General features: G+C 49.9%; 1 protein-coding gene across 3 annotated transcripts in view; it reads right to left on the minus strand.

Annotated features, from left to right (window-relative positions):
• GATAD2B (GATA zinc finger domain containing 2B) overlaps nucleotides 1-15208 on the minus strand; it is an 88587-nt gene extending 73379 nt beyond the window's left edge. For 2 of the 3 annotated variants that reach the window (XM_045983035.1, XM_045983034.1), the window contains exon 1: nucleotides 15126-15208. The gene's annotated coding sequence lies outside the window, so the exon portion shown is untranslated. Of the gene's footprint in view, nucleotides 1-14551; nucleotides 14752-15125 lie in introns of those variants that run through there. The other variant, XM_045983036.1, reaches the window with a different exon arrangement.
• Between the last annotated feature and the right edge of the window lie 2806 nt (nucleotides 15209-18014).

Raw genomic sequence — 18014 nt, forward strand, 5'->3', positions numbered from 1 at the left:
GAGCCACCCAGGTGCCCCAAAATTAATAAAATCTTAAAAATAAGTACGAACTTCTGTGCATCAATGGACACTAACAACAAAGTAAAAAAGGCAACCCACAAAATGGGAGAAAATATTTGCAATTATACATGTGATGAAGGACTAATATCCAAGAAATATACAGAGTTCCTACCATTCAACAGCAAAAAAAACCAAATAAAAATGGGGGGGGTTGGGGCGCCTGGGTGGCTCAGTGGGTTAAAGCCTCTGCCTTCAGCTCGGGTCATGATCCCAGAGTCCTGGGATCGAGCCCCACATCGGGTTCTCTGCTCAGTGGGGAGCCTGCTTCCTCCTCTCTCTGTCTGCCTGACTCTCTGCCTACTTGTAATCTCTGTCTGTTAAATAAATAAATCTTTAAAAAAAAATGGGGGGTCTTGGGGGGAGGACACTGGCTGGGTCAGTCAGAAGAGCATGAGTTTTGTTTTTTTTTAAGAGTTTATTTATTTGAGAACAAGAACATGAGGGAGAGGCAGAAGGAAGGAGAGGAAGAGAGAGAGAGAAGCAGACTCCTCACTGAGTGGGAAGCCCAACGTGGGGCTCTATCCCAGGATACGCAGATGATTGAGCCAAAGGCAGACACTTAACCAACTGGGCCACTCAGGTGCCCCAAAGCATGAGATTCTTGATCTTGGGGTCATGAGTTTGGGCAGAGAGTACTTAAAAATAAGTGTTTAAAAAAAAAAAAAAAAAAAGGAATGGACTTGAATAGACATTTCTCCAAAGAGGATATACAAATGACCAATAAGCACATGAAAAGATGCTCAAAGTCACTCATTAGAGAAGTACAAATCCAAACCACAATGAGATACCACTTCTCACCAATTTGGACAGCTTTATAAAAACAAATAAACAAAATAAAGTATTGGTACGGACACAGAGCAGTTGGGACTCCTTGTGCACTGCTGGTGGGAATACAAATGATACAGTCACTGTAGAAAACAGTATCGTGGCTCCTCAAAAAATGAAATACGGAACTGTCCTATGATCCAGCAATTCCAGCTCCAGGTATATTCCGAAAAGCACTGAGAGCATCGACGTAAACAGGTATCTATACACGGATGCTCATAGCAGCATTAATCACAACAGACAAGAGGCAGAAACAACCCAAGTATCCACAGACAGATAAAAAGATAAAATGTGGCTAAAACAATAGACAGGGGCGCCTGAATGGCTCAGTGGGTTAAAGCCTCTGCCTTCGGCTCAGGTCATGATCCCAGGGTCCTGGGATCCAGCCCAGCATCGGGCTCTCTGCTCAGCAGGGAGCCTGCTTCCTCCTCTCTCTCTCTGCCTGCCTCTCTGCCTACTTGTGATCTCTGTCTGTCAAATAAATAAATAATCTTAAAAAAAAAAACAAAGATAAAAGAAAAAATGTGGTATATACGTGAAATGGGATATTATTCAACCTTAAAAAGGAACAAAATTCTGGGGTACCTGGCTGGCCCAGTCCGAAGAGCATGTGACTCCCGATCTTGGGGTCACGAGTTCCAGTTCCATGGTGGGTGTAGAGATTACTTTAAAAAATAAATAAATAAAGGGGTGCCTGGGAGGCTCAGTTATTAAGCGTCTGCCTTCGGCTCAGGTCATGATCCCAGGGTCCTGGGATCAAGCCCTATATCTGGCTCCCTGCTCAGCGGGGAGCTGGCTTCTCCCTCTCTCACTCTCCCGGCTTGTGTTCCCTGTCTCTCTGTCAAATAAATAAATAAATAACTTTTTTTAAAAAAAGGAAGGAGATTCTAATGCACACTACAAAATATGGATGAACCTTGAAAACTTCATGCTAAGTGAAATCAGCCAGACATAAAAGGAAAAATATTGCATGATTCCACTTTTATGAGGTACCTAAAGTAGTCGACTGTGTAGAGACAAAGTAGAACAGTGGCAAGGGGCTAGGGGCTGGCGGCAGTGGGGAGGGATTGGAGAGTTGTTGGTGTTTCTGTTTGTCTGAAGTAGGCTCCACGCCCAGTGTGGAACTCAACCCCGGGGCTCGAACTCACCACCCTAAGATTCAGACCCAGGCCAAAATCAAGAACTGGACACTGAACTGGCTGAGTCACCTAGTCGCTCTATTTTTTACTAGGTACAGAGTTCCAGTTTGGGAAGATGAAGAAGATGTGGAGATGGACAGTGGTGATGGCTGCAGGAGGAGAATCTACGCACTGTATACAGGACGTATAGAATATACGAGGGATACAGTAATACCATGGAAATGAATATTTATGGTTAAATGTAATACTTATGGTTAAAATGTTAAATTTACGTATATGTGACCACAGACTATATGCTAAATTTACTATTACCTTTTAAAAGAACATCTAACTTTACTGAATAATTTCTATCTGCAAGGAACAGGAAAGTTAAGTAATAGGTCTTAAAACTACTAGTAAGTGATGGAGTAGAAATCTGAACCCAGGACTTTGGACCGCAGAGCTATACTTGCAATCATTACAGTGACCAAAGGGTACTCTAGTTTAACCAAGGAAAGAAAGCTTTCAAGTAACTAAGTGGAAAATATCCACCAGGAATAGTAGCAATACTAGACCAATCTTTCATACACAGATGGCAGAATTCAATTCATGCCTACCACTGAGAATGGTTGGTTTGGGGGCGGGGACTGGGGAGACCACACCAAAGCTTTTCAGAGTAATAAGCAGAAGCGAATGCAGCACAGTGAAATGTCCTAAACAGTCCTGGTAACAACAAAATTAAAATGACAACTTCCAAAAGCTTCTTCAGTTAATTTATAGAGCTGTAAAACAATGACGAAAAAATCTCACTGTTGGGGAGCCTGGTGGCTCGGTCAGTTAGGCGTTCGCCTTAAGGTGAGGTCATGATCCTAAGGTCCTGGATGGAGCCCTGCATAGGGCTTCCTGCTTAGTGGGGAGTCTGCTGTTCCTTCTCCCTCTGCCCCTCTCCCTGCTCGTACTCTCTCAAATAAATAAAATCTTTAAAACAAACAAACGAACAAAAACATAAAAGGTGGTACCTAATTAAGACCTGTATTAAATCATTAGATCTCAGAAAGTTTTACAACCAGGGAGCCTGGGTGGCTCAGCTGGATAAGCGACTCCTTTCGGCTCACATCATGATCATGGAGTCCCAGGATCAAGTCCCACATCGGGCTCCTTGCTCAGAAGGGAGTCTGCTTCTCCAGCTGACCTCTCTCCTCTCATGCTTTCTCTCTCTCTCTCAAATAAATAAATAAAAATCTTTAGGGGCGCCTGGGTGGCTCAGTGGTTTAAGTCTCTGCCTTCAGCTCGGGTCATGATCTCAGGGTCCTGGGATCGAGCCCCGCATCGGGCTCTCTGCTTGGCGGGGAGCCTGCTTCCCCCTCTCTCTCTGCCTGCCTCTGTGCCTACTTGTGACCTCTCTGTCAAATAAATAAAATAAAATAAAAATATTCTAAATAAATAAAAATCTTTAAAAAGTCAAAAAAATTTTTTTACAAACCTACTTAGGTTACAATGGTCTCATGCCCTTGAATCCTCAAGGTTTTTCAAAAATGCACTTGTTGGGGCGCCTGGGTGGCTCAGTGGGTAAAAGCTTCTGCCTTCGGCTCAGGTCATGATCTCAGGGTCCTGGGATCGAGCCCCACGTTGGGCTCTCTGCTCAGCGGGGAGCCTGCTTCCTTTCCTCTCTCTCTGCCTGCCTCTCTGCCTACTTGTGATCTCTGTCAAACAAATAAATAACATCTTTTTTTAAAAAATGTACTTGTTATTTTTAAGATGTTTCTATCCGCTGCATAACACAACTATAAAAGATCTTCTTCCAGTCACCCATATTCCTTGAAACCTTTTAGTTCAATATTAATGCATTACACAGAATTTAGATGGGAAATGGCTCTCTAAGCAGAAGGTGAAGAGTTAAAAATGAAGCTAATGAAAATTTAGTCCTGGATCTTAGTGCAGTAAGAGACCAATATTCTAGTTTCCACTCATTTGGCACAAAATACCTGGATTTAAAATACTCTCAGGGCACCTGGGGGGCTCAGTGGGTTAAGCCTCTGCCTTCAGCTCAGGTCATGATCTCAGGGTCCGGGGATCAAGCCCCGCATCGGGCTCTCTGCTTAGCGGGGAACCTGCTCCCCCCGCCCCCACCTCTCTGCCTACTTGTGATCTCAGTCAGGTAGATGAATGAAATCTTTTTTTAAAAGTTTAAAAAAAGGGGCGCCTGTGTGGCTCAGTGGATTAAGCCGCTGCCTTCGGCTCAGGTCATGATCTCAGGGTCCTGGGATCGAGCCCCGCATCGGGCTCTCTGCTCTGCAGGGAGCCTGCTTCCTCCTCTCTCTCTGCCTGCCTCTCTGCCTACTTGTGATCTCTCTCCCTCTGTCAAATAAATAAATAAAATCTTTAAAAAAAAAAAAGTTAAAAAAAAATACTCTTTAAAAAAAGCACTTTCACACTTATAACGCACTCAGCTGAGGAACTGGGCATTCTTTACTACCTGAATTATAAAATAAGAAAAGAACAGAATCAGAGTACCATACCAATTTATTCATGGACACTTATTTTTTTTTTAATATTTTATTTATTTGACATAGAGAGATCACAATTAGGCAGAGAGGCAGGCAGAGAGAGAGGAGGAAGCAGGCTCCCCGCGGAGCAGAGAGCCCGATGCGGGGCTCAATCCCAGGACCCTGGGATCATGACCTGAGCCAAAGGCAGAGGCTTTAACCCACTGAGCCCCCCAGGCGCCCCTCATGGACACTTATTATAAGCCAAAATCTAGTATATGGCAAGAGTGACATGCTATTCACATCAAATTTCCATAAAAGAGAATATAAGGTCTTCTAGCCAACCTGTCCAGGGAAGTAGGAATACACAATACCAATTACTTCAAGCTTTTTGATAGCAATGCATCAACCTAGCATTAGGTTAATGTTAAAGAATGTTAAACGTTAAAGAATGTTTAAAATGTTAACGAATGATTAGAAAACTGCCCCTCCCTCCAAAAAGTATTATCGTATTGGGGAAACATTTTCAGTATTTTCACTGGTAGCTCAAACTTTGAGATAAAAACTTGAAATTCAGGGGTGAACACCATTCAGGTACCCTTTATGCCATCAAACAACAATTTCTCCAAGTTTTGTTTTGTTTTTAATTTCAAGACCAACATATCACTTTCAAAAGACTGGAAACCAAGGATAGTTCTTCTCTCTCTGAGACCCTGGTCCCTCTGCATGCCTCCCAGTCTAATGCTGGGCTTTACAAATTCCCTACTGTGGTACTAACATCTTCAGGGAAAGGAAGGGCTTCTTGATTGTGGCTCCAAGGTTTCTGTTTACTTACAAAGTTGCAACCTTACTCTCCTGCTTCTAGCACATTAGATTAAAGATGGGGGCGCGGCATGACAGCAGCTCACTTACCCTCCTGCGAATTCACTTCTAGTGAGGGCCAAGCTGGATAAGCTGTGCCGTTTGCCTTAGAAGATTCATGGGGAAAAAAATGGCAGCCTCCATACCAGTGAGGTTTCTAAAAAATATCTAGCTTAATGCCACCATCCTAGTTCTCTGGAAAACTAACACACAAAAGCAATCAATTCCCTCACTCCAGAGTAACAACCCTTAAAAAACTTTCAAACTCAAAGAGGAAAGCAGAATAGCAAAGTGCAGTATTCTCCAAGCACTGAGATCACTAATACCTTAAGAAGCTCTTTCATGGCCAAGTAACTAGGAGAACCTCCGCACGCTCTAGCCATTCTCTGACCAGTCCCAACGTACAATGTATATTTAGACACGCAAGGCTCTGAGAAGTCATGCCGTAAAGAAATCTGCCTTAATTTAACTCAGAATTTTTCAGACCACTATTTGACCATATAACTTTTTTCACATAAGACCTATTAATGGGCACCTAGGTGGCTCAGCTAGTTGGGCGACCGCCTTTGGCTCAGGTCATGATCTGAGTGTCCTGGGACTGACACCCACATCAGGCTCCCTGCTCCGTGGGAGGAGCCTGCTTCTCCTTCTCCCTCTCCCTGCCACTCCCCCTGCCTGTGCTGTCTCTGTCAAATAAATAAAATCTTAAAAACAAAAACCAAAACCTATTAATACTATTGTATTTTTTGTCTGGTTGTTTTTTGCTTTTTTAGGGCAAAACAAAACTCTACAAGAAGGGACACCTGGGTGCCTCAGTTGTTAAGTGTCTGCCTTTGGCTCAGGTCATGATCCCAGGGTCTTGGGATCAAGCCCCACATCAGGCTCCCTGCTCATCCGGAAGCCTGCTTCTCCCTCTCCCATTCCCCATGCTTGTGTTCCCTCTCTTGCTCTCTCTCTCTCTGTCAAATAAGTAAATAAATAAATAATAATAAAAAAAGATTTTATTCATCTATTTGACAGACACAGATCACAACTATGCAGAGAGTCAGACAGAGAGAGTGGGGGAAGCAGGCTCCCCGCCAAGCAGAGAGCCCGATGTGGGGCTCGATCCAGGACCCTGAGATCAAGACCCGAGCTGAAGGCAGAGGCCTAACCACTGAGCCACCCAGGCACCCCAATAAATAAAAATTTTTTTTTTAAATCCTCTACAAGGGGCGCCTGGGTGGCTCAGTGGATTAAGGCCTCTGCCTTCGGCTCGGGTCATGGTCCCAGGGTCCTGGGATCGAGCCCTGTGTTGGGCTCTCTGCTCGGCGGGGAGCCTGCTTCCTCCTCTCTGTCTGCCTTTCTGCCTACTTGTGATCTCTATCAAATGGATAAATAAAATCTTAAAAAAAAAAAAAAAAACCCTCTACAAAAAATGTTGGAAGAATTTAAGATTACAACTCTTGAGGTCAGGCAGAGTTGTTACATACTGGATTCCAGCAAAATGACACTACCTCTGGGAATTGGGTTGTCTCATCTGTAATATGGTTACGTATTAAATATATACATTTAAAAAATTCCTTTTAAGGGGCACCTGGGTGGTGCAGTTGGTTAAGCATCCAACTCTTAGTTTCGGCTCAGTTTGTGATCTCGGTCACGATCTCAGGGTCATAAGATCAAGCCCTGTGTTGGGCTCCACACTCAGCACAGAGTCTGCTTGAGCTTCTCTCTCCTTCTGGTCCTTCTACTTGTACACATGCTTTCTCTCTCTCAAATAAATAAATCTTAAATAATAAATAAATTCCTTTTAAGTTCTCAAAGTTGCAAAAGTGCAATCCAAAAAAAGAAAAAAAAAAAATCTGAGGGGGAGCCTGGGTGGCTCAGTGGGTGAAGTGTCTGCCCTCAGCTCAGGTCATGGTCTCAGGGTCCTGGTACTGAACCCCATGTAGGGCTCCCTGCTCAGTGGGGAGTCTGCTTCTCCCTCTCCCTCTGCTCCTCTCCCTCCCCTACCAGCTCGTGCTTGCTTGCTCTCTCCCAAATAAGTAAAATGTTTTTTAAAAATCTGAGAAAAAATGACAGAATTCATGACTGAGACATTCCTTGAGAAGAGCAACTTCTGAGAATTTTACAACCTTTTTTATCCGCTAGGATACTGGAGAAGTCTTTAAACCCTGCACGCTTACGGTGACATACAGGAGTACGTCACACACTGATGAAAATGGTATGAACAGAACACAAGTTGCTGAAGAGTACTTACGGCTTCAACGATAAAAAAAGGGGGGGCCTCATTTCAACATGAACAAGAAAAAAGAAGTTATGAGGAAAGCTCAGCTTGTGTTAGCACAAAGCAACTGTACAGTGCTGTACAGTTTATAAAGCACCTTTATATGTAGTCTCATTTGACTGACACGGACATCTAGTGAAAGAGATAAAGCAGCTCTTGATCCCCATTTCTAAGATGAGGGAACTGTAGTGTGAAGGCTTCAAAGGACTAAGCCAAGGTCACACAGATGATAAATGGCAGAGCAAGGACTCCAACCTTGCTCTTCTGTGCCAGAACAAAACAAAAGGGGTAACTTCTAAATGTACACATTTTCTCATATTCGTATCTTTAATACTTTTCAGATGACAGGTACTACCATGCCAGGCACAGGACACACAACAGTAAAAACACATGGTTATCTTTCAGGATGTTTACAGACCATTGAGGGGAGACAGACACTATTTACAGAGTGAGATCGAAGAAGAAAGCGAAGTCTCTCTGGGAAAATCAGGAGGCGGCTTCCCAGAAAGGAGCACTTTCAGGAATAATCCGTAAGGCAGAAATGTAAGGCCAGACAGAAAGGCAGAGGCCAGGATTACAGGGCCTGAATATTGGGCAAAGTTTAAATTTCACCTTTAAATGATTGGAAACTATTCAAAAGTATTGAGAAAGGCCAAGAGAATAATCCGATCTCTGTCAGACCATTTTGAGCCAATAGAATTGAGAGTTTAAAAGGCAACAAAACTAAAAACAAAGAGAACTATAAGAGATCCCGGCAACCTCCCAAATAAGAGTTGAGGCCTGAAGCAGGAGACCGCGAGAGAGACAGAGACAGGGGCACCTGGGTGGCTCAGTGTGTTAAGCCGCTGCCTTCGGCTCAGGTCATGATCTCAGGGTCCTGGGATCCAGCCCGGGCTCTCTGCTCAGCAGGGAGCCTGCTTCCTCCTCTCTCTCTGCCTGCCTCTCTGCCTACTTGTGATCTCTCTCTCTGTCAAGTAAATAAATAAAATCTTAAAAAAAAAAAAAAAAAGAGAGACAGAGACAGAGGTACTGGTTGAGAAATATTTAGAAAGTGATGGAGAAGAGAAATGTGGCGATGCTACTCCCACCTCTGGCTTAGGGGACTCGAGGAATCACAGACGGGGCACCAGGATGAAAACAGAGTGTGAGATGCCGACGGAGGAAAGTGGGCATGCCCAGCACCAGCAGAAAACTGGAAACAAGAGGCTGGAGTTTAGGAGAAATGTGATAATCTATGGGAATACATGAAGGGTTTTTCTGAACAATCAAGTGTTATTTACCATTTCAATGGGAAGGCAATAATTTTATCTTCATTATTTGTATGACACTTCAAAGTCTACACTTTAAAATCCCATATTATGCTAATCACATTTCACACTTTTGTTACAAACAATCATGAGATTAGGAAAACGGTTATTATTATTTGATCAACAAATATTATTAACTATGTATCAAGTCCTGTATTAGGCGTTAAAACACCAAAATAAATCCATGCTTTTGTAGACCCTGTATCACAGGCGGGGAACCAAAATACAATAAATGTAAAAAAGGGGGGGGGCACCTGGCTGGACCAGTTGGAGGAGCTCTTGGTCTCAGGTCATGAGTTCGAACCCCACGCTGGGTGTAGAAATTACTTAAATAAACTTTTAAAGAAAGGCAATAAAAGTCAATCAGAGAAAGAATTATCATATGGTTTCACTCAAGAAACAGAGGAGAGGATCAGGGGAAGGGGGGGAAACTGAATGGGAAGAATCAGAGAGGGAGACAAACCATGAGACTCTTACCTACAGGAAAGGAACTGAGGACAGCCGCAGGAGAGGTGGGGTGGAATGGGGTAACTGTGTGATGGGCACTGGGTACCACTCATGCAACTCATAAATGACTGAACTCCACATTTGAAACTGACGCTGTACTATATGTTTGCTAATTGAAATTAAATTGAAAAAGCAATAAATGTAACAAATAAACATTATAAAGTTAGAAGCACTGTAAAAAAAAGACAATAGAGCATGGAAAAATCAGGAGAGGTGGGCGCTGAAGGTACAATTTTAAGAGATCTCACTGAAATGGTAACATATTTAAGCCAAGACTTGAAGGAAGAAACCTAGTCATGTGTATTATCTCTGTGAGAAAAACAAGCTATTTCCCACTAGAAGGAATAGCTAGTGCAAAGGTCCTAAGAGTGTGACTGGTGTATTCAAGAAACAAGGCAAGGTTGGGGTGCCCGGGTGGCTCAGTGGGTTAAAGCCTCTGCCTTCGGCTCAGGTCATGATCTCAGCGCCCTGGGATCAGGCCCCAAATTGGCTCTCTGCTCAGGGGGAGCCTGCTTCCCCCTCTCTCACTGCCTGCCTCTTTGCCTACTTGTGATCTCTCTCTCTGTCAAATAAAAAAATAAAATCTTCTAAAAAGAAAGAAACAAGTCAAGGTGGCTGGCTGGATTGGAGTGGGCAAGAGGAAGCAAGATGATCAACAGAGAAGGTGGTGGGGAACCGCAGATCATACAAAACCCTACAGGCCACTGTAAGAACAGACTTTTATTCTGGAAAAAAAAAAAAAGGGAATTTTAAAATTAGGACCCTTAAGTAGCATGGGGGGAAAAATTAGAAGGCTTATCCAAAATCATACAGCTAGAAAATGGCAAAACTAGGATTTGACTCGGGATTTCTAAATTCTCTATGCCTGTGTTCTACTATCCCAATATGCCACTTACTAGCCCTACAACCTCCCTCCCCAGAAGTCGGAACTTAAATACTCTCAAAAAGCTAACTCCGCAAATATTTTCTAGGTAAGAGAGGTACTAACTCTCTGGTTAAGATTTCTAATCCCTCACAACTATAATGGGAATTTATTAATTCTGATGTCTAATCTAAATCCCACTGACAATCCAGCCTATATTTTGGGTGATTAAAAATTCCACCTTCCCCCCAAATGAGACAAGCCCAAGAAAGCTTTGATCAGGAGGCTTAATCCATGACTTTCAGCTTCAAGTCATGGTAACCTGAATTACTTAGAAAACGTGTACCTCTCAGATGTGAAAAGCAAAAAGAATGGCTCAGGAATGTGGAAGTATAGTCATTTTTGTTAATACTTTACCAGTTAGTATTGACTAAAAGTTTGTATGTTGTCAAAGAAGTTTCTGCAGTTACTGTAACTTTGTGGTCTAGGACTTGACCAGTCTCATACCTCAGGAGTAACAAAATATGTGTTCTTATTCATCTGTTGCTTTTGGTACTTTAACCCAAAACTCCTGATGGCTTTTTGCCAGTTCGTGGCAATTTAAGGCAACAACAAAGATTAGAGGATTTTGAGGGACACACCATCTAAGACATAGACAACTTTAGCTCTTTAACGACTCTGGGTCACTCCTTTCCTACTAAATGAACTCAAAACCACACAGGAATATTTCAAATATCCCTGAGAGGGGAAAAATGGAACATGAGCATTTCAAATCCAATCTATTTGCTTCAACATTACTACACAAGTCCAGGAGTCTCTGCTCCATGGACTCAGGAGCCACCAAGATCCCCAACCAGTACCGACAGAAAGTGTCACAGGGTAACTGAGGATAAACCAAACTATACAGCTAACAGAAGGTTTCTCCTTAAACGCACACCTTTTCAACAAAAACTGAACTTCCTTATACATCCTTTCCCAAGCTTAGCCAAAGCAGGGGAACTGCAACTTTGTGTGGCATTGTCTGATAGGTTACATCTTTTCCTGAGCAAGAAATGGACAGCTTTACACCAGGGCTAGATTTATAGTCAATCTGGGTGTGTCTTTTTTCCCCCCTCCCCTCCAAACTGCTTCAGAAAATGCCTGGCTATTGTGCTTTGATACGTAACGATACACAGCTTTAAATACTGTAAAAGGTCTAAGAAAGAAAATTCCTTGACCCTAGTGGAGGCTCAAATCTTATGCTTTCTCCAGCAGTTGTTTTAATCAATCAAACGACACAGTATTCTGAGTGCAGAGGGGCGGCTTGTTAATGTGCTTATCCCAGTGGGTTGTCTGACATGGAATATACTCCAGTCTAGAAACCAGGACAGCACAACTCTGTTCCCCCATACACGCACCTCCAGCTTGGTGGGTGGGAAGATAAGGAAGGAAGAAACACAGTAGACTGAAGCAAGAGGCTTGTTGTTTACAGCAACATCCTAGCTTAAAGTGAGGATGAATCCAGAGGTCCCAGCATGATGGAAATCAGGATACTATTATTGAGAGACTCCTGAATGGCTCAGTCGGTTAAGCGTCTGCCTTCAGTTCGGGTCATGATCCCAGGGTCCTGGGATCAAGTCCCACATCAGGCTCCCTGCTCAGTGGGGAGCCTCTCCCTCTGCCTGCCTCTGCCAGCCTCTCCCCTTGCTTGTGCACCCAGCTCTCTCTCCGACAAATAAATAAATTTAATCTTAAACAACAACAACAAAAAAGGATACTATTATTGACACACTGACACCCTCCTCCCACCCCCACTCTGCTGTTCTGTAACCAAAATCCAACCTGAAGGTCTGGCCAGGACCAGCCAGGGAGAGAAGGAAAAAAAAGAGAGAAAAAGAAAAAAGAAGTGTGTATGTTGGGGGAATTGGAAACATTTGTCCAAAAAAGAAAGAGAAAGGGGGCAGCACACAGGGTTTTGAATATCTTTAAGACTGTGAGGTTCAGGGCGCCAGGGTGGCTCAGTTGGTTGACCCGCTGCCTTCAGCACGGGTCATGATCCCAGGGTCCTGAGATGGAGTCCTGCATCGGGCTCCTTGCTCAGCAGCCTGCTTCTCTCTCTGCCTGCCTGTGTTCTCCAACAGATAAATAAATAAAATCTTAAAAAAAAAAAAAGACTATGAGGTTCAGAAAAAATGTGCGTCTTCCCTCCCAACGCCCGTGGCCTTCTACTGAAACAGTAGGAAAGGTCACAGCCAGAACCTAGCCGAGAAGAGCTGAACAGGGACCCGGGTCAACACTGTTCCTAGCCAAGCACTGGAGCGGCGTCTGTGCAGCCCCTTTCCGGCCTGCCCCTAAACAGGAAGTTAGCAGACATCACAGTCAGAGGAGGCAAACCGCAGTGTCCTAAAGATGGATGCTGCCGTCAGCTACGAGTTCCTCTCGCTTCATCCAAAGTGTTTTCGAGTGAGGAATAAGCAGGACAAAAGTCCGTAAGCCTCGCCTCCTCTCAAACTGGGTCACTCAGCCTACAGGTCTGGCCTTCCGATTCCTGATTAATATTTATCTGCTCCACTCCTCACCACGATGACAACTGACCCAAGACTGAAAACACTAGATGCCTCTACGGACGGAAGGCAGCACTGCCAAACCAGCACGGCTACTAACTCCTTATTCACACAACCCACCTGTTTAAAAAGCCCAAGGAAAAACTATCCTCGACCCAGTCCATCCCCAAACACACACTAGAGATCAGTTACAAAAAAAAAACAAAACAAGCAGCCATTCCCAGCAGATGCGGGCCTTCCTTTCAAACACGCGGAGGCCCCCACGGCACCAACTTCACAGTCCGGAAGTACCTCCTTACCCACAAGCACAGACAGAAATGCTGCTCTAGAACAATACCCTGTCACGATCGCTCTGACACCAAAAACACGAGTCAGACCTCCACGAGCAGTGTAGGTCAGAGCATCCAAGAAAAAGCAAAAGTTTGCTCATGTCCACCATCCAGGCGCGCTGCAGCCAGGAAACAATGAGAAACCGGTAAATGGTGAGAACCGACAACTGGAGCAGTGAGAGGGAAGGCTTCACTTTGCATCCCATGCACGCACGACCTATCCAAAAACTGCATTTTTATACATAAAAATGTTTCCCAAACCGAAAGCATCAGCTCTTCAACGGGACCCGCGAGCCCTCCAGCTGCCGCAGTCTGGCCCGAAGGCACCGCTCTCTTTCCCAGCTCTGACAGCACACAAAAGCCCCGCAAATAACCACGGGTCGGAAACGGGAAAAGTCGCTCCCGGGAGGCGGCCGGCCTCCCCGGCTGACAGCAGGAGAAAAGGCCGAGGCCAGCTCGGCCAGCGGGCACGTGGCCCCCGCGCCGGGCCTCCACCGCCACCCCCGCGCCAGCCCCGAGCGAACGCCGCGCGGCTGCGGGGGAAGAGTCCGAAGAGGCGAGCACGCCTTTCCGGGGGGCGGCGGGCCGTCCTGGGCCGGCGAACGGCACCCCCAGGAGCCGCCGCTCCTCGGCGTCCCAGCGAGCAGAGGGGCAGAAAGTCCTCCAAGTGCCGCTCCGGTCCGCGAAGGGCCAGTCCCGGCTCCGTCGGCCCCCGGAGCGCCCCCGAGGCCCCGCCGTCGCTCGGAAGGGGAGCCCCACCCGGGCGGAGAGCGGTGCCCGCTCCGACGGCGGCGCGACGGAATAAAGGGGCCCGGCTCCGCGCGGCCGATCCCGTCCCCTAAATAAAGGGAATCCCGCCGCGCTCCCCTCACCCGAGGGACCCCCGCGCGTCCCGGCGGCCGGCGGGCCCGGACTGCGCGCGGGGAGCGGCCCCGGCCCCCCGAGGGCACCCCCGGGGCCGGAGCGAGCTGGGGGGGCGCTAGAGAGGAGCGGAGGGGAGCATGGCGGGCGGGAGGCAGGGAGTGGAAGCGGGGATGGCGGGGGAAACGGGGCGCGCGGGAGGGAGAAAGAGTCAGAGCAGAAGGAGCGGAGGGACGCGAGGCGGGGGCGCGCGAGGCCGAAGGGAAAGGCCGGGGAGCGCGCGCGGGGCGGGGGAGGGGACGAGGTGAGGGGAGCGCGAGGCGGGGGCGCGCGGGGCCGGGCGGGGGAGGGGGACGCGAGGCGGGGGCGCGCGGGCGGGCGTCGGCTCGCGGGCGCTTCCCCTCCCCCGCCCTCCACCTTTCCCTTCCCCCACCGCCGCCGCCGCCCCGCTCCCCCGGTCCTCGCGGCTCGCCGCCCCCGGGCGGGCGGGCGGGCGGCCAGGCGGGCCTAGGCCAAAGCTCCTCACCTGGCGGTGGCGGGGTAACTCCCGGCGAGCTCGCCTCCTCAGGCGGCGGCGGAGGCGTCGAAAAAGGGAGGCGACGGCACACTGGGTTCCGGGCCCCGCCGACGGGACCGGGGCGGGGGTGGGGGAGGGGGGCGGGCCGGACCAGGGCGGGCGGGCGGAGCAGACACTGCGGTACAGACGGGGGGCAGCGGCGGCGGCGGCGGCGGCGGCGGCGGCTGCACCGGCGGCGGCACCACACAAACAAGGACGCTGATTGGGCAGCTGCCAAGCGCCTCGGCTCCGCCTTCCCCACACGCCACGACGCCCATTGGGCGACCCCAGCCGGCCTCCCCGCCCTCCTCTGCTCGGCCACACCAATAGAAGAGGGGATGCCGGGACTACACCCCACCCTTGAAGTGTGAGTGGCTGTGGCAGTGATGATTAGCGTACGGAGTACCCAATCCTAAGCGGAGGAGGGGGGATGGTCTAGCGGGGGCGCGTTAATGGGTACCTCGGCCAGTCCCAGACACATCCGGGTCTTCAGCAGCCCATTAAGTGTCGGGGGTCAAAAAATCGCTTCAGGCTGCAACTTTACCTTAGAGACGTTTTGGTCCCCAGGCAGCCGCCGTACCCCAGTATCCCCAAACCCGGCTCCCCCCTCGGCCCGCTCTCATTCTTCCGACTCCAAAGATGGAGACGGGCGAGCGGCGCCGGGCTCCGCGCTGGGTGGTGGCTCCTCGCGACCGAATCCCGGAATCCGACGATGGCAGCGGCCGCGGGCGCTCGGGCCTCGCGGTCTGCGCGGGGCGTGGCCTGCCCGGGGCCTGCGGCTTCCTGGTGTGCGTGGGGCCCCGCGCGCGCGCCTGCCGCGGCCGGGGCGGCGGCGGTGCCCGGGGGCCGCGAGGGGCCGGCGGGGCGCGGCGTGCGGGGCGAGCGCAGCGCCGGCGCCGTGACGGCGGGATCCGACCCCGCAGAGCCGGCGGGGCAGGCAGGGGCCGGCGGGGAGCACCGTTCCCCCCCACACACCCGGGGCGCAGACCCCGCGACGCGCCCGGAGGTCCCCACGCTCAGTCCCCGCCGCGGCCGGAACCCCGAGCTCAAGAAGCGGCTCCGGGACGTGGAGTAACTCGCAAAGGTCGACAGCGCGTCAGGGAGAAAGCGGGGCTTTGAACCCCGAGAGCTCGGGCTCCCGGAGCACCGCGGCGTGCCAGTCGCGAAGTCGAGCGGGGCCGGGCAGTGCCGCGGGCGGAGGGGGCCACCTGAAGACAGGGGCCGCCCAGTGTCGCCTCCGTGGGCGGAAGCCTCGTCTCGCCCCGCACAGTCACCGGCCTGGCCTGGGAGCTTGGCGCTCCGTCTTAGCGGTTCCAGGATGCGGGTGCAAGGGACTCAGCCGCTGCTCTGTGCCCCGCTCTCCCTTTCTGCGGCGGAGTCCAGCTCAGAGCGCAGTGAGGTTTCGCAGGAGTGCGTTCAAACTGTGCGGGGCAGTGCGCAGGACACAGCCAGCACTCCGCGGGCACGGTACGCTGTCCTGCTTGGACCCGCCTTGCACTACACTGAAAACCATTTCTCGTTTTAACGCTTTCCCCGACTCAGTTATTTGAGCCACAAGACGGAGGGCCCGTCGTGCAATCAGGCGGCCCTCCGGGAGCCGGGGGTATAGCAGTGATGGTGAGGGAAAACCGCTGCCCTCTTTCCCTAACCTGCTGCTTTGCCCCTTATCACTCGGGCGCCTTCTCTGGCGTCTGCCGAGCCATCCTTCAAGGGCGCGGAGGAAGGGGAGTGCGGTGGTGGAAGATACCAGCCTGACCAAGACACTAGTGAAGCCTGAGAACACACTTCTCAGCAGAATTAAGTCAGATGGTGCAGGGAGCGTTCAGTCTGGCGTGATCCAACTCCAGGGAAGACAAGTGGCCGGGACCTGACTACCTGCCTGTCGGTTTTCTGAAGCTGAGACTGACCGGGAGTGCTTGGCGCTCCATGTGGACGGTGTCGTCGACCTTGACAAACCACCTCCTCAATCTGCACACAAGGAAAAACCGAGGCACGAGAGTTAAGTAATTTGGCGATGTAATAAAATTAGTAAGTGGCGGAGACAAAATTTAATTAAAATTTTGTTGTACCAAGCCTGTTTGCGCTCTGAAGTCTGGGAAGAGAAACTGGGCCTGGACGAGGCATGGCCTCCCCCATCCAGCCCCCCGGGCCCCAGCACAGAGATGTCAGGTGCCCCGGGGAGTACTTTGCTGTCGGAATTTCCAGATAGTCTTGTGGTGCAAGAACTCTCCAGTCCTGCACATCTGACCACAGGGCTCCGCAAGGAGGCCCAAAGGCGAGGGCGCACCGGAGGCGAAGGCGGTTACCACGTTCACCGGAGTCAAAGGGCCTTCAGGCCATTAAGATTGTGTGCTCTGTCAAAGTAGGGACTGAGCCCTAAATCTCTAGAACTCCAGGCAGTTCAGCACTCTGCTGGGCACACCGCCCTCGACAATACTTGTGAGGTTGCAGGGGGCAGGATGACTGCTCCCTTGCAGAGATGGGGAGAGGCTGGTTTTAGGGAGCAAGGTCTGATCAGAACGTGGGCTGATAGGAGGACTTCCCCTCTGAAGAAGGCGCCTCCTAGTCCCAGGCAGGATAGAAGGTACTTCCCAAGGCCCAGCTTCCCTCCTGTGCAGCTCTTTTTGGAGGAAAAGCATCTCATACACAGCACAGGATGGGGGAAGGGTCGGTCCTGTGGCCTGAAGTTGCCCAAATTCAGAAGTGCTACACTCTCCACCCCTGGGAATTTGCACTGAAGCCTCGCGTAAGTTATTCCCCCCACAGACACTCCCGCCTGCCTTCCCCAGGGCAGGCGTCTTGTTGGCTAATTCCCTGTGGTGACTGGTTTTGCAGTTCTGTTAGGGGTTCTTTCCTGTGTCTATTTCATCACACAGGAGAGGGAGAGTTGTGGGTGGGCCTGTCTCCCTGTTGCACATTCCGCGAGCTCCTCAGCCCTTGCCCCGTCTTCCTGATCTGTCCCAGGCCAGGAGCCTGGCTGGAAGGGGCCTGCAAGAAGCCAGAGCAACGGGGGAGCCTAGGACGGCTGCCAGGGGTCCCAGGATGCCAGAGAGTCGCCAACACCAACTACTAGGAGAGGGCTGTCCGCTCTGTGGCGTACTAGAGAAGCCGAGAGGCAAAAGCTGGGGGAGAGGGAAGAAGGCAGGGATGAGCTCAAGGCCCCCAGAGAACGGAGCCTTTGTGTGGGGTACAAATGAGGGACAAGGGGGTGATTGTGTGGGAGGGCCGGAAGCGCCACACAGACTGGCACCGCCATAGGCAGCACCGGACTCAGCCTCTCCTGCTCCGAGAGTGCCCCAAGCCCCACAGGGCCAGCACCTGCCCCGGTGCAGGAAAGCAGGGCATGCCCGAGGCTGCAGGGAATGGGAAGGTGGAAAGGACGTGCCGCCCGGGGAAAGAGAGCAGCATCCCCTGCCATTATCCCAGACTCAGG

This window comes from Meles meles, chromosome 17 (assembly GCF_922984935.1).
Source record: "Meles meles chromosome 17, mMelMel3.1 paternal haplotype, whole genome shotgun sequence".
Taxonomy (NCBI): Eukaryota; Metazoa; Chordata; class Mammalia; order Carnivora; family Mustelidae; genus Meles; species Meles meles.